Raw genomic sequence first — 14769 nt, 5'->3', positions numbered from 1 at the left:
ATATCCAAGGAGTAGTGCAACAACCAGAGGTGAATGTTTGGGCAAGGAGATGACCACTCAGCACTGTAACCTAAACACCCACAAGCTTTCAGCCTTACCTTCCATTGGTCTTTTCTGCTCGGTGTTCTAGAATAGGTTTTGTTTTCAACAGAACTACGGGAAAGGGGAAAGATCTTTTCTAGACTCACATAAAAAAACTGAAAACAACAGCAATTTCCAAATTGATGGCAATTCCCAAGGCAGGGGTCACAACTCTCTTTCTACATCCAGCAGAAAACTGCTACATTATCATACTGTTTGGAATCACAAGGCTGACAATGGGGATCATGCCTGTTTCCATTTCACAAATGAGGTTAGAAGTTCAGAAGTTGGTTGCAGATCCCAGTTTCTAAGCAAGGAGCAGAAAACAGAGTGGAAGGTACCAGGATGTATTCCAGAAGAATACAAGAGAATAATCCTGAGATCATGCTTCTGGATGGTGCTGTCCCTCCCAGTTACAGCCAGATGAACCACAGCTTCCTCCTGGCACTGCTGCATGTGCTAATGCTCCCAGGAGAAGGATGAGGACTCACCTGTCACCCCATTCTGGAAGCAGAGCACAAGTCAATAAGCCAGAAGCAAAGAGGAACCAGGAAAGCAGGAATCCCTCTCACAGACACCTCCAGGGGCTGGCCACATTCCCATCCCCTTTCTTGTCTAACCAGCTCTTCCCATCTGCCTGCCAACAACTATTGCTTAATAATGTAGCCACCTTGTCAGAAACTGGTTTGTTCTGGTGCCAAAAAACAGAGATGAAGAAGGAAGGAGGCAAGAGAGGATACCTACCCAGACAGCTCTACAGTCTCCAGCAAGGAGAGTAAGCAAGCTTTTTGAAAGAAGGTTAAAATAATCCTGGGGGACATTCCTTGTTTCTCATTTCCTTCCTCTGAATTCCATCCAGTCCTTTCAGAGTCTTAGCTGGATAGCTTAAGAATTTGAAAAGGGAAATTAAACAAGATGTTTAGAGGTTGGAAAGGAAAATCTTATAATCAAAGAAACCCATATTTATAGACAAATCCCAAGAAGACCCCAAAGACAAAGCGACTCATTCAAGCCAAAGTTGAAATACAGGTGAACCAAGAGGAAAGATGTCATCTTTGACACACTGTGGGAAACAGTGGCCACAGAGTCTTTCCAGCATGCCACCCTCCAAAACTGGGGTTTGAATCTTTGCTTACTGCCAAGATGGTCCATACCCTGGTTAAATATGTCTGTGAACTGCTTGGTTACAGAACTAACCCTTGGACTATACAGAACATAAACTGCAAAAGTGTGTTTGGATATGGCCTGTAGCTATCATGACTACAGTTTTCAATTGTGAATGCCTTACGTTAGATAACAAGACCTACAGGATTTATCTCATGTCTTTAATCATGTGAAAGTAGGTAATTTGAGTCTTAGTTATCTTAAGCTCCTTTTATAAGCAGTGGAGAAGGAAAAGCATCTTTTGAGGACATGTTATCCCATTATAAGACTGGCATCTAAGTCAGAAGGAATTAGTTTCTCTCTGTAGATGATCTTTCTCTTCACACGCTTGAGCCAGCCTAAGACAACTAATTTAAATTTAATATGTCTATTGTTAAGTATCTAAATTAGACAACATGAATTCCATTAAATATTTAGATTCAAAGCCCTAAGTGAATGGCCATCTCTGAAAACCAAGCCAGTTATGTGCCTGTGAAAACATTAAGCTATAACAAATCTGTATCCTAAGATAAAAAGTTATACTCAGCTGTTACACTTCTTTTAGTTTCCATTGACTTAAGTTGGTAGAAATATAGTTTCTGTTACAAGTTTTGTTTGTTATCAGGGTGACTTTTAAAATTAATGCAATTTATATACTTGTTAATGTTTTGGGGATTTTAATTCTTAATCTTGTTTGATTCTCTTGCCATTTTAGTAACCACCTGCATGAAACTGACTTCTTTTTCTTTAAATATGTTCTTCTTTTTCTTCAAGTAGCCTTCAGTTGTTGATGTTTTCTTATACATTCAAATATTTAATGCAATAATAATGGCCTTGCAACTTTAGGTTGGTTCCATTTTACATAATCATTATGGTCACATCTTTAATTATGTAATTCATGTTCTCATACCTTCCAACTTCAGCAAGCAGGGAGACAAGGATCCTGCAGATAAAAACTTCCTACATAGTTATGATTTATTCTTACAGCATCATTTCTCATGAATAAATACACAGCCTTCTGGGAAAATTACTCCCACTCTATTCCACCTTCCTCATTTTTGCCCTTGAAATTCTAACACTGCACTCACATACTTGCAGCTGCTATTACTATGAGTTTCTCTCACATACTTGTTGCTCTTCTCTTCTCTTCTCTTCTCTTCTCTTCTCTTCTCTTCTCTTCTCTTCTCTTCTCTTCTCTTCTCTTCTCTTCTCTTCTCTTCTCTTCTCTTCTCTTCTCTTCTCTTCTCTTCTCTTCTCTTCTCTTCTCTTCTCTTCTCTTCTCTTCTCTTCTCTTCTCATGTACCAACTGAATTTTATCCCAGCAGTTTCCTCCTCATTTTTAGTATGCATGCACACATATAGTACTGCAAGCACAGGAGAGTGACCTCCATAGATTTTAGTTTCAGGATTTGGCTTCACATGTTTACAAGAGATGACAATTGTAGGGAAAATTCTGGCTGATCCCAGTCTGCGTAGAGTATTTAGATGGAGATGGTTTATGTGTAATCTCATGGCCTGTATAGCTGTGGAAAGCTGGAGTACCCTCAGTAGAAGTGGAAAATCTGTAAAATTTAACCACTTAAATGACCTCTTTATTATCCACTGCATCAGACTGGAAGATTAAATCACCATCACAGATTTCTGTGTGCTAACCTAGATTCTCTCATTCTTCTTCAACATTAATGCCTGGCCTCCCTTGCTCTTTTTTTCCACTGGTACCCAATATAAAATGGACTATGCACAGTAACCTTGTGAAAAGCCTTTGGGATGGCAGTCTGCACAACAGCTCTGCTGCACTTCCTCAGGTGCCTCTATACTCAAGGCAAAGAAACCCACACTTCTGTGGCTTTCAACACTCATTTGGAGGCAGCAAGTGGCAGTGAGACCTGCCTCCACAGTGTTCATTGTTATCATCATTATTCTGATCTGTGTCATGGTTGGACACTGGCGCAATGCCAGCGTCCCTATGAAAATGCACTTTTTCTAAATAAATGCTGTGAGATGTTATCAGGAACAGAGCAGAGCAGGCCTAAGCTTAATAACAAAGGAAAAAAAACTTTATTAAACTACTACTAATACAGAAAACACATAAACTAAATCCAGGATGAAGACTTTTTAAACCACCCCTCCTCCTCTCAATTCTAAAAACACTCAGCTATGAAACATCACTCGGGATTCTTGATCAAATTACTACCCTTCAGGTAATCTATACTCAAACTATCAAGGGAGAGAGAAGTCTCTCTTGCACCACAGACCCCCCCGCCAGGAAACACAGCTGCCCCCCTGTGTTTCCCTGTCACACATGGTAACTGTCCGGAAAAAATCTGCCAGTGTGACACTCTCCATTCCATGTCACAGTGCTCTCACCACCGTGCATGGACAGACTGCTCATAGGGCTCCTTTAAGGATGCTTTGCCACAGACCTAAAGATACAACAGTTCAGTTTCTTATCCTGGGACTACAGTCCCCCCCATTTTCCCCTGGGGCCGAGGGGTCCAAAAACAGGACTCATCTTCTTCCCGAAGACAGAGGGTATCACCATTCCCTCCTCAGCTTTCTTCGTTTCTCGCCATTCTTGTGCTGTTCGAAGCTGAAACAGGTCTCCTTGGGTCACCACCGCATCTTCCTAAAATGCAGTCTCTATTGCAGGAGAGTTTGGTTCAGTCCATGGCTAACAAGAAAAGTCTAGCTAAAGCTACTTCATCATCTCTTCCCACCTAAACATTTTTTCTTCTAACATCTCAGTTCCCGGACTATCTCTCTTCCACTACAAATCAAGGAGGAGTAATACTTTTAAAAAGCCCTCATTTCCTGGAAAGGGTTAAAAGTTCAGACTTTCTAGACGGCTGATATCTCAGTCTAGCATTCCGCCTCTTACGCTGGGCATCCCCCCCCCTTCTCCTTCTCCTCTGCCGGCAGATTTCCAGGTGCCGCCAGGCTCTCTGTCTCCTTCCCTCTTGGGGGGGGGGGGGGGGGGGGGGGCAAAGGTATCTCCACTTCTCTCCACCCTTCTGTCCACAGGAGCTGGCTTAGACCCTCAGCCCCTCGGCCTACCCAGACAAGGCCGCGTGGCTTCCCCTCCCCCACCCAGCCCGAGGCCGGGCAGGGGAGAGCCTGCACTCTCTGACGACCAGAACTAAAAGAGAGAGTTCTTCTGGGAGTTCTTGCTTTTAACCCCCTGTGTTCTCAGAGGCGTGTCCATACTTTCAGTGGTCACTCCAGGTGCTAATATCTAAACTTGACCACTGATTGGTTTGACCCAACTTCCTAAAAAAAATTCACTTCTATGTCAAACCACGACAATCTGGCAGTGTCATCAGTCCTGGTGTGTTCTGTGGTTGACTCCTTCAGTCTTGCTTTTATTTCACACAGTTATTTCCTTACCATCAGGCACAGATTTGGGGGTGAGGAGAGGTGGTGATTCTTCCTTACTAAGAAGCAATAGGTTTTTTAAAATCAGCATCTGCTGGCATTCGTTTGGTTTCTGGAATTTCTGTTTTCTCAGGTTAGGTGGTCCAAGTGCCCTATGGCTGACACCAGAAAGCTGTAGCCTGCACACTGCCAGCTAGTTCAGGTTCTGAGAAACAAAGTTGCAAGCTGAACACACCTCCAGTATCACAGCCAATCCTACACAGAAAAGACCCTTAAGTCCCAAGTGTAAAGTGCTGCTAGTTATCATGCTATCTCTTCCCATGTGTTTCCCACCAGTTTCCAAAGAAATAAAAATAAAATGCCATCTTTGGCAGAAATGTGAGTTACATCTTGTCCCCTGTGCCCCTATTCAAGGCATCACTCCCACTCAGATGCTACACCCACTGTCCTCACCAGTGTGCTACTGCATGGCTGCATTTGAATTGGGTCACTCACACAATTCAGGTTAAAAATACACCACCACAATCACCAAGAAGAGCTAATTTTAACTCAGATCATTGCAGTGATCCTGTTGGGTTTTTGTTCTGATGGTATCTAGGGAAACATGACCTCAATTCTGGTCACCATAACTGCTAATTGAACTCCACCCATCCTTTTCTCATAAAGGAATCCACATATTTGGATGTTGACTCTGGAGTATAATGCTGTTCTCAGAGTTAATGGTAGCCTTTCCATTGACTATTTTAACAGACAACTCCTGGACCAAATAGAGAAATTGGAAAGTTGTATTTTAAATCTCAGTCTGACCCCCCCACAAAAGACAGGGAAGACACAATATCCAATGCACATTGATAATGACCAGCTGCAGCCTTTGGAACTGTGTGTTACATCTTCTGCACACAAAGAAAGCTCTCACACTTCCAGACAGACACCCTGGGATCTCATACAGGAGAACAGGTCAAGTGCCAGCAGCAGGGTGATCACTCAAACTTCTAGGATCACATCTCAGGTCCCAGTCACTGTGGTAGAGGCTAATTGGCAAAATGACTCAGCAATATGCATGTACTGAGTTTTCTTTTCTTTTCTTTTCTTTTCTTTTCTTTTCTTTTCTTTTCTTTTCTTTTCTTTTCTTTTCTTTTCTTTTCTTTTCTTTTCTTTTCTTTTCTTTTCTTTTCTTTTCTTTTCTTTTCTTTTCTTTTCTCAAAGTTTATAGACCACAGCATCCCAAAACACAAGACTCTGCTTCTGTTACACTGAAGACTGAATGTAATGTCAAAAAAAATGAGGCATTTTTTTCACAGAAAGAAGAGAAACAGTGAAGAAGTCCGTGTCATTTTTACTAGAAGCAGCCTCTATCTGTGGGTTGGTAATGCAGTGTTACCTCCTGAAATCCAGGGTCACATTTGAATTACATCAACTGAAGACAGTTTTGATTTTAAGTCTGTGGTTCTAGACCTTCTCTAAGCTGCCAGACTATTGCACAAACCCACATCTTTAACTGGTGCTATTCTGCACAGCTAGAGAGTCTGTTCAGAAAAGTCTTAATGACAGAAAAAGCAGCTTGACATAGAGTCGGAAAGAGATAGACCTGCCACCATGAGAGATGTCTTAGCAGCAGATCTCTCACCTGCCTTGGTCAAGCCATTTATCTCACCTGGCATTTTCTGCATCATTAAATACACCCATAACACTTTAGATGAAAATAACTGCAGTTTACAAGCATAGTTCACAACAGCACGGTACGTTCAGCTGGCTCCTCAGAAAGGTGTCATGGTTTAACCCCAGCTGGCAATTAAACACCACGTAACCACCCCTTCACTACTCTCATCCCCACAGTGGGATGGAGAGGAAAATCAGAAACAGTAAGACCCATGGACTGAGATAAGAACAGTTTAACGACTGTGATAGATTAAAATAGAATAACAATAATAACAATAGTAATAATAAATAATTATAATAATAATTATAACAACAATAACAACAACAACAACAACAACAACAACAATAATAATAATAATAATAATAGTGATGATACAGGAGATAACAAAGAGTGAGAGAGGAATAAAACCCAAGAAAGATGCACATTTCACTCTGTGGTGTGAAATAATCCTTTGGACAGTTCATGTCAGCTGTCCTGGCCATGCTCCCTCCTGGCTTCTTGTGCACCTGCTCACTGACAGAGCATGGAAAACTGAGAATTCCTTGACTTAGAATAAGAACTACAGAGCAAAAACTAAAGCATCAGTGGATTATCAACATTATTTTCATACTGAATCCAAAACACAGCACTGTACCAGCTACTAGGAAGAAAATTAACCCTATTCCAGACAAAGCTAGGACAAAAGAAGATTGAACTTCTCCTTCTGTAAAAGATCACAGTGACCTTGTGCCTGCAGAACAGCAGCTGACAACCCACCCAGGACTTCCACATCATTAGTTTATTACGTTTGCTGTTATCTATTTCTATATCTCTGTTACACACATAACAATAAAGATTCTTAATGAAACACAGCTTAAGCCACAGTTACTGGTGAATTGACAGATACCACACTGACATCCTAATTATGTATTAATGTAACATATTGAATGATGCAGGTGTTTTGTTACAGACCCGTAGAGCTGTAGTAAGATGTTTTAGTGGTGTAAACCTTGCAACACCACAGCTGCAGGGACACTGCTGCTCTGCTTGGTGCCCTTGTACTCCAGAGAGGACCTGGGTTTCTTGCTGCACCCTGGAGAGTCCCACAGGTACCAGTGGATAGCAAGGGGAGACACAGAATGCAGACACTGGAACTCATGCAAATTTTGCGTTATGATCTCTGCTCTTGAGACCCTGTGTCTCACACGAATTAATGACCTTTCTGCTTCATATTGCTGCTTGTAAAATGTGCATAGTGAATGTGGTTGTGAATTATTTTGAGTGCAAGTAATATTTACTCCTCAGTAAGACTAATTGCTCTCATCTAATTTAAGATGCCATTAAAAATTATAATCATGTAATATCTTATATTGATAGGAAACTTTAGAGATCACCTCCCCTTCCTACGGGAAGCAGGATCAATTTTGAAACTACATCAGGTTGCTCAGGTCCTGTCACTTTTGAGTTTTTCCAAGGATAAAGACTGCCTGTCTCTGGATAGTTGTTCCCATATTTGATTTTTCTTCACAGTGAATTTTTTTTCTTTCTATCTAATCTTCCTTGGTGCAGCCCATGTCCTTGACCTCTCTCGTTGCCATTATGCATCACTGTCTTCTCTAAAGCCTCCCATCATTAGTTTAAGATTTCCTCTGATCCTTCTCCAGGCTGGACAAAACCAGCCCTTGAGATGACATAGGACATTCCCATTTCATAGCAAGAGAACCCATGTACATGTTTAACTGCAGCAGTGCATTCCCTGCCTGTTCACACTGCTGCTATCTGAGTAAAGAAGCTACCACTTCCCATTCATCCACCAGTCTTCCCAGTACCTCACCATGAACTCCATCAGAGTGGAAACCCTCAACTATTTTTCCAGCATGGCAGCTCATGTGATCATTTTCTAACCCAACCTGGTGAAAATGCCTCAGGCAGCTTTAAATTGTTATGAAAATGCTCCAGAAAACCAAATCATTTTGAATTGGCTTTGCTCAGGGGATGATTTTGTAGGCAGCTGTGCCAGATGAGCAGAGAAAAAACTGTTGGCCAACAGGTGGGTTCATCCAGGTCCCTTGGAATGCAAAATCCTCATCCCTCTGCAGCTGCAGCTCCCACAGGATGAGTGGCACAGCAGCAGCTACTTGAGCACTAATTCCCATAGGCTCAGGTTCCTGTGCTTGATAGAATTTTTCTCCTGAGGTTTTGTCAAAACTTTGTGAGTTCTCAGCAGAGCAGTAATTGTTAACAATAATATTTACACAGGTGTATGAACTTTCAACACATACTGTTCCTGCTTGCCAAGCAAAATGTTACAAGGATCAAGAAGAAGAAAAATGTAGCAGCACAAAAACTTAGTTAAAGCACACCCACATGCTACGTTCAAAGAGAAAGCAAAACAAGCAAAAGTCTTTTCTAATCCTTAAAGGTTAAGAAGCTTAAGTCTGTCTTGTAAAGACATTTTGTCTTGTCCCACCAGCCTATTTCTGAGAAGCTACTCTAGACTAGGGTAGAATAGAACAGTTCAGTTGGAAGGGACCTACAATGATCATCTGGCCTAACTGCCTGACCACTTCAGGGATGACCAAAAATTGAAGCACTTTGTTAATGGCACTATCCAAATGCCTCTTAGATACTGACATTCTTGTGCCATCAAGCACTCCTCTAGGAAGCTTGTTCCAGTGTTTGACCACCCTCTTGCTAAAAAAAAATGCTTTCTAATACCCAGTCTCTGTTGCATTTTTAAATTATTCCCATGCGTCCTATCACTGGATTTCAGTGAGAAGAGATAAGCACCTCCCTCTCCATGTCCCCTCCTCAGGCAGCTACAGAGAGCAACAAGGTCAAAATTCAGCCTCTTTTTCTCCAAACTAGACAAGCCCAAAATCTTCCTCCACTCCTCACAGGACATGCCTTCCAGTCCTTCCACCAGCCTTGCTGCTCTCTTCTGGATGCACTTAAGGACCTTTGCATCCTCCTTAAATTGTGGGCCCCAGAACTGCTCACAGTGCTCAAGATGAGGCTGGTGATGCCATGTCTGATGCACCCCAGGATACAGTTTGACCTCCTGGCTATCTGGGCACACACTGCTGACCCACACTGAGCTGCTGCCCACCAACAGCCTCAGATCCCTCTCAGCACAGCTGTTCTCCACTCTCCTCTCCCAATTTATACTTGTACCTGATGTTACTCTGTCCCAGGTGCAGAATCCGGCATTTGGATTTGTTGAATTTCATCCCATGAATCATTGCCCAGTACTCCAATCTATCTAGATCCCTCTGCAAGGCCTCTCCTCCCTCCACAGTCATCAGCACCTCCCAGCTGAGTACTATCAGCAAACCTGCCAATAGGACATTCAACTGCTGCATCCAGATCATTTTAAGTATATTAAACAGAAACAGACCCTACAGAGCATCTCCCAGAGGTTCTCCAACCACCAAAATCTGAAAAATATATGTGTGATAACCCTTTTGAAGTCTGTTGGATACATACTTTTATTTTGAAAACTGCTGAAACAACTTAGCTAACAGTCATGGCTGATGAACTACATAACTGCAAGGACTTGTGAGGCATCAGTTTGGTCTCAAAAGACAGGGGCAAGGTTAAGTCAATATGATGAAGCTCTCACATGGTCTGTGCCCTGGCACTCCTGACTCCAAGACTCAAAAAAGCCTGTCTGAAATATCTTCCTCTGTGCCACTGCAGTGTGCAGTGTGCCGCTGTAGCAGTCAGAGGGAGCAACAGTACTGCAGAGGAAAGTCAGACTTATTTTGGGGTTCTCACTGCCACACTACAGGTTTCCAAAAGTGCAATACTGACATTTCTGGGTCCTGTGCATTTTCAAATTGACACAGTCAAGCCAGTGTAAGTTCCCACATGAATATTTATTGTGCCTTGGCAGCCTTATTATCAAAATAATAAGAAGAAAATGAGAATTCACAGTTACACAGTATTTTTTCTGAAGATTATACACACCTAGTTTAAAACTTGGCTTACTCTCTCTGGCTTACCTCACAAAACTACATTTCCACTACTCAGCAGCTGAGCACAGAGGGAAGAGAGGATTCAGCAGTAATCTGAACTAGAAAATCCAGCTGCTTTAAGTGTAGGTGTGTGTTTGTGCCGAGGTGGCAGCTGAGTGATCATGGGACAACAGGGCAACCTTGCTCTCAACCCAGAGAGAGCAGAGTGGAGTTGGGCCCTCCAGCAGTCCTCTCCTGACAACACATTTTCATCAGAGGCCAGACATGAAGCACATCAAAATCTACACAAATAACAGAACTCCAGTAAGGCCACGACAGCACTGCAGAGGCAAGTGCCAGCGTGCAGACACCATCCTCAGCAAAAGCTGACTGCAACCCACAAACTCCCATCCCACGGTGTCCTTGCATTGGGCTGTGACCACTGCTATGGGTGGTGATTCCCACCAGCAATAGTGACCTTAATGACAAGACAGAGACCAGAGGAAGGCCTTTGTATTTGACAACGGTTTCTCAAAGGCTAAACTTTATATTGCAAATAAACTGAGTCATCAAACAGCTTGAGTGAAGCTCTCTTAGTCTTCAGCAAAGTGATAATTCCACCTCTCCCCCAGTTTGTTGAGTCAGAATGTCTCTCCCTCCAGCCCTGCTCTGCTGCACACAATCCAGAGAGGAACTGCAATGTTAATTCTCCCATCACCTCTTTCATGCCTTCAGCCAAATGTCCTCACCTGACCGTATGAGTCATATTTCTGATTCTTTTCTTCCTGTGAAAGGGATTTAGTGGATAAACCGTCATTAATATTTAATTCTTATTAAGAATTCTTTGCTAATGAGAGATCTGCAAAACACATGACTAGACTAATTTGTACAGTGCTTGTTCTCAGCAATACCTGTACTGTGAAGATCTGGTGTCCATCAATTATCCAAAACACTAGTACAAATCAGGCATAAGCAGGCACAACCCCATTTCCACAGACTTCAGGAGACAGAGGACAACTACATTGCCAAAATCCTGATTCCTAGCAGATCTAGGAAGTGAGAAATGAGTAGCTTGCAGCAGATCTAGGAAGCCAAGACAGGCTTCCTAGATCTGCTGCAAGCTATTCATTTCTCACTTTTTCCAGCCACAAACAGGCAGCTGCTGAAACCTACTTCTATTAGGATCTTCCCACAGAGCGAAAGGTGGGTGGGCAATCCTGCTCCACCTGCTGCAGAGCTGGGCCGCCTCCTCTCCATGAGCACTGAGCAGTCACACACACCATGGTAGTGACAGCATGCTCCCACCAATCTTCCAGTGCATGACTAATGAAGCAAGGACCCTCTCCAGACGTCTGCGTGGTGCTGGGAACTTGAGCAGGCTCATGATGCTTTAGGTTCCCTGTGTAACAGGTCTCACATCACTGACACGTAGCAACAGGGGTGGCTAAGTGCTGCTGCTTTTTGCCTTGCTTTTCCATGACAGCCTCTTAGATAAATAGTTCTCCGAAGATCACAAGCATATCAGACATGACAGAGGCAGAACACAGAAGCAAAACAATTCAGCTCAGCCATGTCCATGCTGGCCCTCTCCAAGGCTTCCAACTCTCCACAATGCATCTTGTAAGCAAGCACTAAAGTGCACAGAGCCAGGTCAGTGGGTCTGCAAGGAGCCAGGTCCATGATCCCCCCGGCTGTGAGTATCTCTTCAACTCCAGCATGGGTGGGACAGCAGAGGTAAAGAAGTGGAACAGGGACTCTTCCAGCCAGGGGCAGAGGAAGTTAAATTCAACAAGGCAGAAGCATTGCCAATTTTTAAGTGAGGAACTGAATACAAAATCAACAGGAAGAATTGCCGTAAAACTTCTGAATGGAAATCGCCCTTACTCTGCACTTCTTACTTCAACCAACCTGGCTGCTGCAGTGCCTGAAGCTGTGTATTACACTTTGTGTGTTATTATGCTTCCAACCATTCGGTTTCCATGTTCCACCCAGCTGTATGCTGAGGTTTGCAGCCTGATCCCCTTTTGCCATTAACCTGGCAGCCAAACTAGCCATGACTGCACCAAAAGGAGAGGCTGTCCAATGGCAAGGAAAGACTTCCACAAAGTCTTATACATTCTTTGGCAAAAAACAGATTTAAAAGCAGGCTAAATTCAATTATTTGTATAACTGGAATACCCTTGTTACAGGACTTGTAACTATAGCAATCACTTAAACAAAGCTTTAAAGAAAACATTCCCTTGTTATTAAAATATTGATTTTAGATTCTGATTCAGTTTCTCAATCCTCCTTATTTCTGACCTCAGAGGTGCTGCCTCCAGGTCTTATTAAAATACATGGAAATGGAAGCACTCATCTCAGAGACACCAAGTTTCCTCAGCTAGTACTTGTGTCTTGTGCCAATAGAATGATGCATCCTAAATACACAAATACAAAAGGATCAGGTTGTCATGTGGGGATTGGGATGTTTGCAAACAGTATAGAAGTAATCAGCTAGCAGGGATGTTTCTCAAAACAAGTCTCAGGCAATTAAACTGAGCCTACATTAATCACGTTGCAAACACAAAGTATTACTTCAGTTGGAGCCAGACTCATTTAAAAGCTCAGGCACTAAAAACAAACAAACAAACAAACAAACAAACAAAAACCCTGAAAAATTAGGGGGAAAAGGCTGAAGTATTTGGCAATTGGCAATATACATTAAGGTCCCTTGGTATTATGGCTGGATTATCTTCTATCTCCACAGACTCCATTCCACAGTTATGACTCTTGTATTAATAACAGTCATGCAGGCATCACACAAAGGCAGCATTGAGTTGTTATTCTGTAACTCTATCTGGATAACCAGGGAGAATTTGTTTTGAAAAGATTCAGCCAGAGCCTTTTACTTTTTTCAGCTGCCTATTAAATGAGTATGTAGCCAGAAAAATGGGACACAGAAACTGTAAGATGGATGTGATCTGCACACGCGTTTTTCTCACAAGAAAACAAGTACAGTGCATGTTTAACAAAGGGAGTAGCTCCAGGGTTACATTATATAATGGAGCTGAATGCAAACTCTTGAATATACAGCACCTCAGGGAGGTACATTAGGAAATGTACAAGAAGGAAAGTATTTTCTTCATGCGAGGAAGGAGAATATATCGTCTTGAAACATGACTTGAGAGTCCTTCCTGGATGCCACCACAGCTGGTTTGCTCTGCAAAGTAGCCCATGTGAATTTCAGATCAGGTGGTCTGTAGATTAAGGAGCTATATGCCAGCTGCTTTAGCTTCTCTCCACATCCCATTGATCTTGGTTGGACATTACTGAATGAAAAGCAAACGTGCAGGAAGCTCAGTGACTAACAGATGTATTTAAGGCCAAAAAATATTCTTGTACCTAAAATACTGCAGCAGCAGTTTTGTTTTATATGTCCAGGTTCAGAACGAACAGAAATTGCTTCACAGAATACTGTCAGAATAGAAATCAAATACAAATGTATCTGTGTGAAACATGGGCATGTATTTTTAGGTGCACACACCTACACACATATGCAGCCTGAATAGTTCATTCCCCTCCTCTGACACAATCAGGGATGCCTTCAAGAGGAAAATGAGCCCAGGCATGCTCCTAACCCAATCTGCCTGTGCCACCCCTATTTTAACGACATACTGTATCATGTAATGGCTTGAACATCTTTTTATTTCCATAACTTTTTCCTTCCTTTACATTCTCACAGTATTACTCCATTTCTTAGCAACACAGTAACACAGCAGATCAAACCTGAAATTCTGCAGTTTAGTGCTCAGTACCAAAGACTGCAGTAATTATTCTAGGGGAACAGTCTCTACAAAACATTAGTTCACATTTAGTTTTCCCACATTGGCTTACAGCTTAAACCATGACCTAAGACCCTTCAGCAAAATATCAATATGGAATCACTGCAGTCACTTGCAATTAGCTGATGGCAGCTATTTACATTCCAATCCCATGAGCAGATACTCGTATTTTAAGCAGCAGTTATCCAGAAGGCTTTTCACAATTAACATACAGGTTGTCAGTTTCAAGGTTATTCAAACCAGCCGCAGTATCTGCTTCCAAAATTAAACCTGCACAGCTACAGTGGGCTCTTTAGAGAGTCTTTCCAAATCTCCAAATCCCACCTCATGCCTCCTGAACTGTGGCACTCCTTCTCTCCCAGATATATTTGCTTTAGCTTTTGTACGTCCAGATGGCTTTGACCACTTGCATCATTCCTGAACTTCTCTGTGGTAAGACATAAAGGCTGAAAAATCATGCTATAAGCATATGGAGCAAGGTTTGCTAAAATGGAAGATTTCATTATTAGTTAGACTGCTGAAAAACCTTAGGAAGCAAAGATTTGCAACCAGGTTTCAGCGATGAAGTGTTCTGTCATAACATGGGAAACCCTTTTGCCCTAGGTGCTATCTTCTTGTGTTCTCCCCTCCAGAAGCTCTTCTGGTATTTCACAGGCATCACAGGGTACTTTTCCATTAACAGACTCTACTGAGAAGTGAAGGATTCTGCACTCTGTCCTCCATTCAGCCCCACAGGCAGCAGCTGGCACAGCAGACT

The sequence above is a fragment of the Vidua macroura genome, chromosome 3, assembly GCF_024509145.1.
Source record: "Vidua macroura isolate BioBank_ID:100142 chromosome 3, ASM2450914v1, whole genome shotgun sequence".
NCBI classification, from domain to species: Eukaryota; Metazoa; Chordata; class Aves; order Passeriformes; family Viduidae; genus Vidua; species Vidua macroura.
This window is presented reverse-complemented; position numbering follows the sequence as displayed.